Raw genomic sequence first — 8,388 nt, forward strand, 5'->3', positions numbered from 1 at the left:
AGATACATTTTTAAATATAAATGAATGTAAATCAATTTTGAAAAGTAACGAAATACAATATTGTAATATTCATTCATTCATTTTGCTTCGGTTTAGTCCCTTTATTAATCAGGTGTCACCACATCGGAATGAACCAACAACTTATCCAGCATTTGTTTTACACAGTGGATGCCCTTCCTGCTGCAACCCATCACTGGGAAACACTCATACACACATTCACAAACATGCACTACGGCCAATTTAGTTTATCTAACTCACCTATAGCGCATGTGTTTTGACTGTGGGGGAAATCGGAGCACCCGGAGGAAACCCACGCCAAAACTGAGAACGTGCAAACTCCACACAGAAATGCCAACTAACCCAGCCAACTATCCACTGCGCCACCGTGACGCCCATTATATTATATTATAAAATAATATTTGAAAGAATATAAACAAAAATAGATATAAATGGTATTACGGTTATAAATAATAAAATTCATTATTATAAAATAATCAGTGTAATATTAGTGAAATCATGTTTATTATTGTACTCATGATAGTTCTCTTTTTATTGTGTCATAGCATTGTACTGTAGCAATATACTTCATTGTCCTTTGGAGGAAAAGTGTCTAACAATAGACAACACGTTACATTAGGATTACCAACAACAGTGACATTTAAAAACACCATAAAGATAAGTAAGTAATATGACATGTAAATGGATAGACATAAAATAGTGTTAAATATTATTATATTATATTATTATAACATTATAATCATGTTCATTAAATTTGTGACTTTGTCTTTATTTTTAATCACTGCAATATAATATAATATAATATAATATAATATAATATAATATAATATAATATAATACATAATTTAATAAAATCAAATATAATATAATTTAATATAATCAAATATAATATAATATATAATATAATTTAATATAATGAAATCAAATATAAAATAATATAATATATAATTTAATATAATCAAATTTAATATAATACAATTTAATGTAATAAAATAAAATATAAGATAATATATAATATAATTTAATATAATCAAATATAATATATAATATTATTTAATATTATGAAATCAAATATAATATAATATATAATTTAATATAATCAAATATAATACAATATAATTTAATGTAATGAAATCAAATATAATATAATATTATCAAATATAATATAATATAATCAAATATAATCAAATATATTATAATATAATATAATATAATATAATATAATATAATATAATATAATATAATATAATATAATATAATATAATGGTTTTATTTTAATTATTCATTTAATCATTTCTTTTCTAAATGTTGTATTTTATTTTTAAGTTTAAAGATGTGATACATTTTTAAATATAAATGAATGTAAATCAATTTTGAATGTAATGAAATACAATATTATAATATTCATTCATAAATTTTCCTTTGGTTTAGTCCCTTCATTAATCAGGGTTCGCCACAGCGGAATGAACCACAGACTTACCTAGCATTTGTTTTACGCAGTGGATGCCCTTCCAGCTGCAACCCATCACTGGGAAACACCCATCCACTCACACTCGCACACATAAACTATGGCCAATTAAGTTTATTCAATTCACCAATAGCACATGTGTTTGCAAACAAAACTATACAACTATACAAACTCCACATAGAAACGCCAACTGACCCAGCCAAGGATCGAACCAGCAACCTTCTTGCTGGGAGGCGATCGTGCTACCCACTATATTTGGTCTTTTATTTTAAGAGCTGTTATGCCTGACAGTAAAGCGTCTCTTGGTCTCAGCAGGAGTTTGTATGTTCACACTCAGCAGCTCATTCCTGTCTGTCGGGTATAAACGGGGACTCTGAAAGCAGGCAGGATGAGCTGGTAGGGAGCAGGACCTGAGGAGCAGCTCTGACGGGTCGTGAGATCTCTGAGGAGACCCCATCTCATGGCCGATGAGCAATTCATCTGGAGTTAATGTGCTGCAGCTGTGCTCTAATGAGCTGAGGCCAGAGGAGAGACTCCACACCGCTGCGACACGCTCTGCATTCATCACTTCGACTCCTCCGTTTCACACATCCAAAACCTGGATATCACACCATCAGGCCACACGGGTCTCACACTGTCCACAGCTCCAACGTCACGTCTGTGTTTCTAGATGTCGGATTTCAGGTCAGAACAAAACGAATGTTTCATTTGACATCAGATGCTCATTTGATGGTTCTTTAATGTTGTTAATGAAATGTCTTGGTCAGATTTATCAGTGGTATAGACCTTTTTCTTGGAACGCAAAATTACCCATTATGCTTTGCGTGTATGCGCAAGGAGAATGCGAAGAACTTCCGGTCGGCAGCTGATGCATGTAAACAGTCACATTTGGACAGCTTTGAAACGATAGTTTTAATCTATTTTACCTGCTTTTATCCTCTTTGAACTAATACTGTTGTCCATCAGCACCATCTCCTGGACTGATCATTTAAAGAAATGCGATCTAATAGGATGGAAAACAGCTGCTGTGAGGCGTTTTCCCCTCGTTGTCAGACGGCATCTTCTGCAGTTTAAATGAAGCCTCGTCATCGCTAAAGTCAACAGTTTCTCTTTATTTCAAATATATAACCAGCCCAAACAAATGTAATTCACCAAAATGTTTGACACACACACGTAGCCTGTACTGTGCCACTGATACACTGATTTAATAACCGTGACAAAGTGAAAATATAGGCTAGTGTCATTTCGGAATGACAGAAAAACACAAACCGTGGTGAATACAACACACGAAATAAAACACAAACGGCTCGCAATTAGAATGAACAGCAAATCAGCCAGCAGAGGATCAATAACAGACTTTTATTGGTCATTTTTGTAAATTGCACGACTTTCATACCTGTTAAGTTTCATGCCAGTACTCTGGTTTGCTCTCTCTCTCTTTCTCTCTCTCTCTCTCTCTGTGTGTGTGTGTGTGTGTGCGTGTGTGTGTGTTAAAGAGCCGCCGAGCTAACAGCTGACAGGCCGGGATCACACACACACACTGTACGTTATTTCTGACGGCAGACACGTGAACTAGGAGAACGTTTTTCTCGTATTTCTGACGTGCTTGAACCACATGTGACAGATTATAGCGGCTTTAACAGACACATTTCTAAGTTGTGTGTCACAAAAACACTCTGTAATACATTAAAAACGTTATTAAAACCCATTTTCGGAGCGCAAATTACCAGTTGTACACGCTGTAAACGGAAGTTTTTAGCATCCCTGCTAAAAATCCAGCTTAAACCAGCCTAGGCTGGTTGGCTGGTTTTAGCTGGTCGACCAGGCTGGTTTTAGAGAGGTTTTGACCACTTCCTGGCTGGTTTCCAGCCATTTCCAGCCTGATCTTAGCTGGTCAGGCTGGAAAATGACCAGCCAAATCCAGCTAAAACCAGCTTGACCAGCCTGGTTTAAGCTGGATATAGCTGGTTTTGGCTGGACTCCCAGCTTGGTTAGGCTGCTCAAGCTGGTTTTAGCTGGTCATCTCCCAGCCTGACCAGCTAAGACCAGGCTGGAAATGGCTGGAAACCAGCCTGGAAGTGGCCAAAACCCCTCTAAAACCAGCCTGGTCGACCAGCTAAAACCAGCCAACCAGCTTAGGCTGGTTTAATCTGGATTTTTCAGCAGGGATTCTACCGGAAGCCGCTGGTCGATATGGCGCCCTCCATGCAGCAGCCATGAAAAAGGTCTATACTGTAAAGAAATATTTGTTCATTAACAGCTGCAGTATATTGTGATTCAGATGTTTTGTGAATTGCATTATGGGAGTTTTATTTCTTCCTTGTCTACTTTTCCTGTTGAAAATACCTCTCTACAGTTTTTAACTGAGAGACTTTTGTTGACATTTTAGAGAGAGAATATGAAAATTACATATAATATATAGAAAAGTGTATTAAAGGGGTGGTCCACCAGTACTACGAAGTCGCATTTTAAACTTTAGTTGATGTGTAATGTAGCTGTGTGAACATAAACAACATCTCTGAATGTAAAACGCTCAAAGTTCATCCAAAGGGAGACGTTAGCTTTTACAGAGTTAGCTTAGCAAAGCCTACAGCAAACAAAGTTTGGGAACTACATACACTAAATACATCCGGGCTAGTGAGATCACAAGCACTTCAGGTTAGGCACATTCACCACACGCAGTGTTGGCCAGTAGTGCTGCTACAAGTAGTGATGATACTAGCTTAACTACATTTCTCAGTAGCGTGGCGGTAGCGTCACTACTTTCTAAATCAAATAGCTTTTCAGTAGCGAAGCTATTTAATTAGTCAAGTAGCGCAGTAGCATTAACACAAGCTACATAGCGCAGTAGCATTAACACAAGCTACATTTTTGGTGCAGTTTGTTGGTACAGGTGCAGTTTGTTGTCAGAAGGCAGTTGTTTTGCTTGCTGATTATTATGCTAGTGCTTCCGTGATTTCTACAACCTTAATGTTTATACACCGGTAATTCATCTATTCACCTAATTCTCCGCTGACGAGCGGGGGCTGCCATTTGAATCTTTTTGGCTTGAGACTTCCGGTCTCATTCACTTCCATTCAATTTTTTGACGTTAAAAACTGCTCATTACGCTGCTTGATGTTGCATTTTGATATTTTCTTATTATATTATTCTACTTGGTCTGTATAGTCCTGCAAACATTTGTTTGTAGAGCAAGTAGTTTGACTGTTTTATTTATTTATAGTCATTTCTCCCATAGGCGACTGAATCGGGAAGTTCTAAGACAATCGCGAAAACAGGCGCACTTACGCATTTTAGAATAAGGTTAATAGCAGAGGGAGCTAAAATGTCGTCTTCTGTTTCTGTATTTATGATTCCAAAGGACATGACACAGAGAGAGAAGTGCTTATAATTTAATTTTAATTATGTTCCAGAGAATTACACAATATATAAAATATATAGCTAGCATTTGACAATGGAGAGCTTCCAGAATCTCTCCCAGTTTAGTGCTGGATTCTTGTCTGGATGACTTGGCAACATTGATGAAATTTAAGGGTAAATAGAGCACGCATAATGCCAACAGGGGTCACTCATACTCGTGTATCAAATGACAAACAGATAATTTAGCAAAACAGGCAAGCAGTGGTGCAAAATGATGAGATTATATGTGTATGTTTTTTACAACACAGATTCATTGTGGATATGTAACCATGTCTACACTTCTGGAGAGCATGAATTATGTAGCCAGAGGTACAATTGAAGTCAGAATTATTAGCCCCCCCTGAATTATTCGCCCCTCTGTTTAATTTTTTTCCCCAATTTCTGTTTAACGGAGATTTTTTTAAACACATTTCTAATCATAATAGTTTTAATAACTCATTTCTAATAACTGATTTATTTTATCTTTGCTATGATGACAGTAAATAATATTTTACTACATATTTTCAAGACACTTCTATACAGCTTAAAGTGATATTTAAACGCTCAACTAGGTTAATTAGGTTAACTAGGTAGGTCAGGGTAATTAGGCAAGTTGTATATATTGTTATAATATAAATTGTATAACGATGGTTTGTTCTGTAGACTATCGAAAACAGAATTAGCTTAAAGGTGCTAATAATTTTCGCCCTAAAATGGTTTTTAGAAAATTAAATACTGCTTTTATTGTAGCCGAAATAAAACAAATAAGACTTTGTCTAAAAGAAAAAATAATATCAGACATACTGTGAAAATTTCATTGCTCTGTTGAACATCATTTAGGAAATATTTAAAAAAGGAAAAAAAAAATTCAAAGAGGGGCTAATAAATCTCACTTTAACAGTACATCTGGCTATTTTGTCTTTAAAACGAACGTTACGGTGCGGTATGACATCGCTGATGCCTTCCATTCTGTTTAGCGCTACCAGCTGACCACTTACCTTCGCATGGATGTTACCAGTTTGTCCAGTGGCTTGCCTCGTACGTTGCCGAACTTGGGACGTGGAGCAAAGTTACAGTAATGACGTTAAACAAAATTATATCATTTAGATATTATATGGTATCTTGCTACCATATCAAAGTGAAAAGGTATTATACATTATTAGAATTATCAATATTGGAAATATTACAGTATTATAATGTGCTGTGCATTAACAGGATTTTGTCTGGTAATAAATGTGGTTTTTCGTATATTTTTTGTTTGCTTTTCAATAAGAGCTAACACAGTAACTGTATCTATTTCCGGCTTAGTCCCTTTATTAATCCGGGGTCGTCACAGCAGAATGAACCGCCAACTTATCCAGCACATGTTTTACGCAGCGGATGGCCTTTCAACTGCAACCCATCTCTGGGAAACATCCATACACACTCATTTACACTATGGACAATTTAGCCTACCCAATTCACCTGTACCGCATGTCTTTGGACTGTGGGGGAAACCGGAGCACCTGGAGGAAACTCATGCGAACGTGGGGAGAACATGCAAACTCCACACAGAAATGCCAACTAACTCAACTGAGGCTTGAACCAGCGACCTTCTTGCTGTGAGGCAACAGCACTACCTACTGCGCCACCACGTCGCCTTACCTCACACATTCATATGCAAATCATGGGTTTGGTTTTATATCATGGCATTTTGTGATGTATCATTAGTGCTTTATCGACTTTATTGAACGTGTCATTACAGATGGGGGTTTTGGATTGGGGCAACCATCAAGAAGACATACAGTTTTTCATAATTACATACAATTTTCCCATTCATCCTTTCCCCTGCTGATTGTTTGTTGTTGGCTTTTCCCCTCACCCAGATGCACCGCTTTTCTCCTCTTAATCGTCCCTCATTCCCTTCCCTGTGATGGACACACGTGTGTTTTTTCCTGTCAGCAATGAACAGTAATCCTACATGAACACAGACAGTTCACACACCAGTCAAGCCTGCATGGCTGATCTGAAGAGCTCTGAACTAACAACTCGAACAGAGCATTACTGATTTAAGTACCGTACAGTCATCAGGGACACCATGATCTCATTAGTATTCATAGCTATTTGTATGTTAAGTGCCATTCGAGTGCATACTGTACTTGTGTTTGTATGTTTGCCATTGTATATCTAAAAAGCTACAGTGTTTTATGGAGGCCTTGTTGCAATTGTATATGTCAGTACTGAGTAATGTTATTTATTTTTTAAGATTTGATTCAGGGTTATTGCATATGATTATGTATCAATTGCAATTGTTAGTATGTGATGTGAACACTCAAAAATATGTATGCTGTTTGTTCAAACTACCTATTTAAAATGAGCTGAAACAACACAATTCTTGAGGTTTTTTTATGTTCAATTCACTTAAATTTGTATAAAAAAATAAAAAAAACTAATAAGCTATTTTAATTCCTTCATGTTGCCCCAACACAAACAGATTGTGTGGAACCCAGCTGTCTTTGTCGCATATAAAGTGCACTTATACTTCATAAAAATGTTTTATTGTTAAACAGATGTAATGCATTCACCTAAATATAAATGAATACTATTTATTAGTGATGGGTCGCTCATGAATGATTCGTTCATTTTGAACGAATCTTCAATGTGACTCGGGAACTAAGGCTGTTTCTCAATTCAAAAACGCAGAGAACGGACTTGCGTTCTTGTGGAGACCGGTCTTGCCAGGTGTCCTCGGAAGAACGAACTCAGGAGACAGCGAGGGCAGAGAACGCGTCCTTTGAGAAATGAGATGGTGCGCTCTTCCTGATGGTCACGTGACCTTCACGCCTTTTAAATGGAAATTACTTAAACTTTACAACATTCATACAACGATTTTATGGCTGTTTCTCAATATGCGTTTTTCAGTGGTCTTGCGTCCTCGTGTTCTCGTGCAACGTCATCATCAGCTGCCTAAGTTCAGTTCCAATTCTCAAGACCGCAAGTACGGAGGACGCGTGAATCTTCCCGGATGTGTTCTTGATATCGAGGATGCACTGATGCAGACTTTAGCACCGAACTTGCTCTGGAAGTCCCAGAAGTCATTGCGACTGGAGGTGGGAAGCACTGCATTTTATCTAGATTTATTATTGAAGTTCATAGATATGAATTATTTACCTCAGGAGTTTCCCTAAATAAAACGGTGAAAGTAAACATTACCATGGACATTTTAATAAAGGAATAAACACACTAAGGGTTGTTTGTTTGCTGAAATTCGTATTAAAATCTGTTTTATTTATATTGTGCAACATATATTTCTAATGTTTTTATGCAAAGTATATATTTTGAAAACACTGTCGGTTGGGTTTACGAAGGTAGTGGGCGGGTCAATCAGTGCTTTTTACAGCACTATAGGTTGGGTTTAGGGAAAGAGGAGGGTGGGTGGATAACAAATATCACTCGCGAGAGAAATTTAAGATTTGAAAAAGCATACACCGCAGCCTCTGGTGGATTCAGGAAAACAAAAACGG

General features: G+C 36.7%; 1 long non-coding RNA gene across 1 annotated transcript; it reads left to right on the plus strand.

Moving 5' to 3' along the window:
• Nucleotides 1-1,876: 1,876 nt before the first annotated feature.
• LOC141378124 (uncharacterized) lies at nt 1,877-7,324 on the plus strand. Its single transcript, XR_015510819.1, has 2 exons — nt 1,877-2,170; nt 6,751-7,324. It is a non-coding gene; the product is annotated as an uncharacterized LOC141378124 (long non-coding RNA).
• Nucleotides 7,325-8,388: the final 1,064 nt, after the last annotated feature.

The sequence above is a fragment of the Danio rerio genome, chromosome 16 (genome assembly GCF_052040795.2).
Source record: "Danio rerio strain M-AB ecotype USA chromosome 16, GRCz13ab, whole genome shotgun sequence".
Lineage (NCBI taxonomy): Eukaryota > Metazoa > Chordata > Actinopteri > Cypriniformes > Danionidae > Danio > Danio rerio.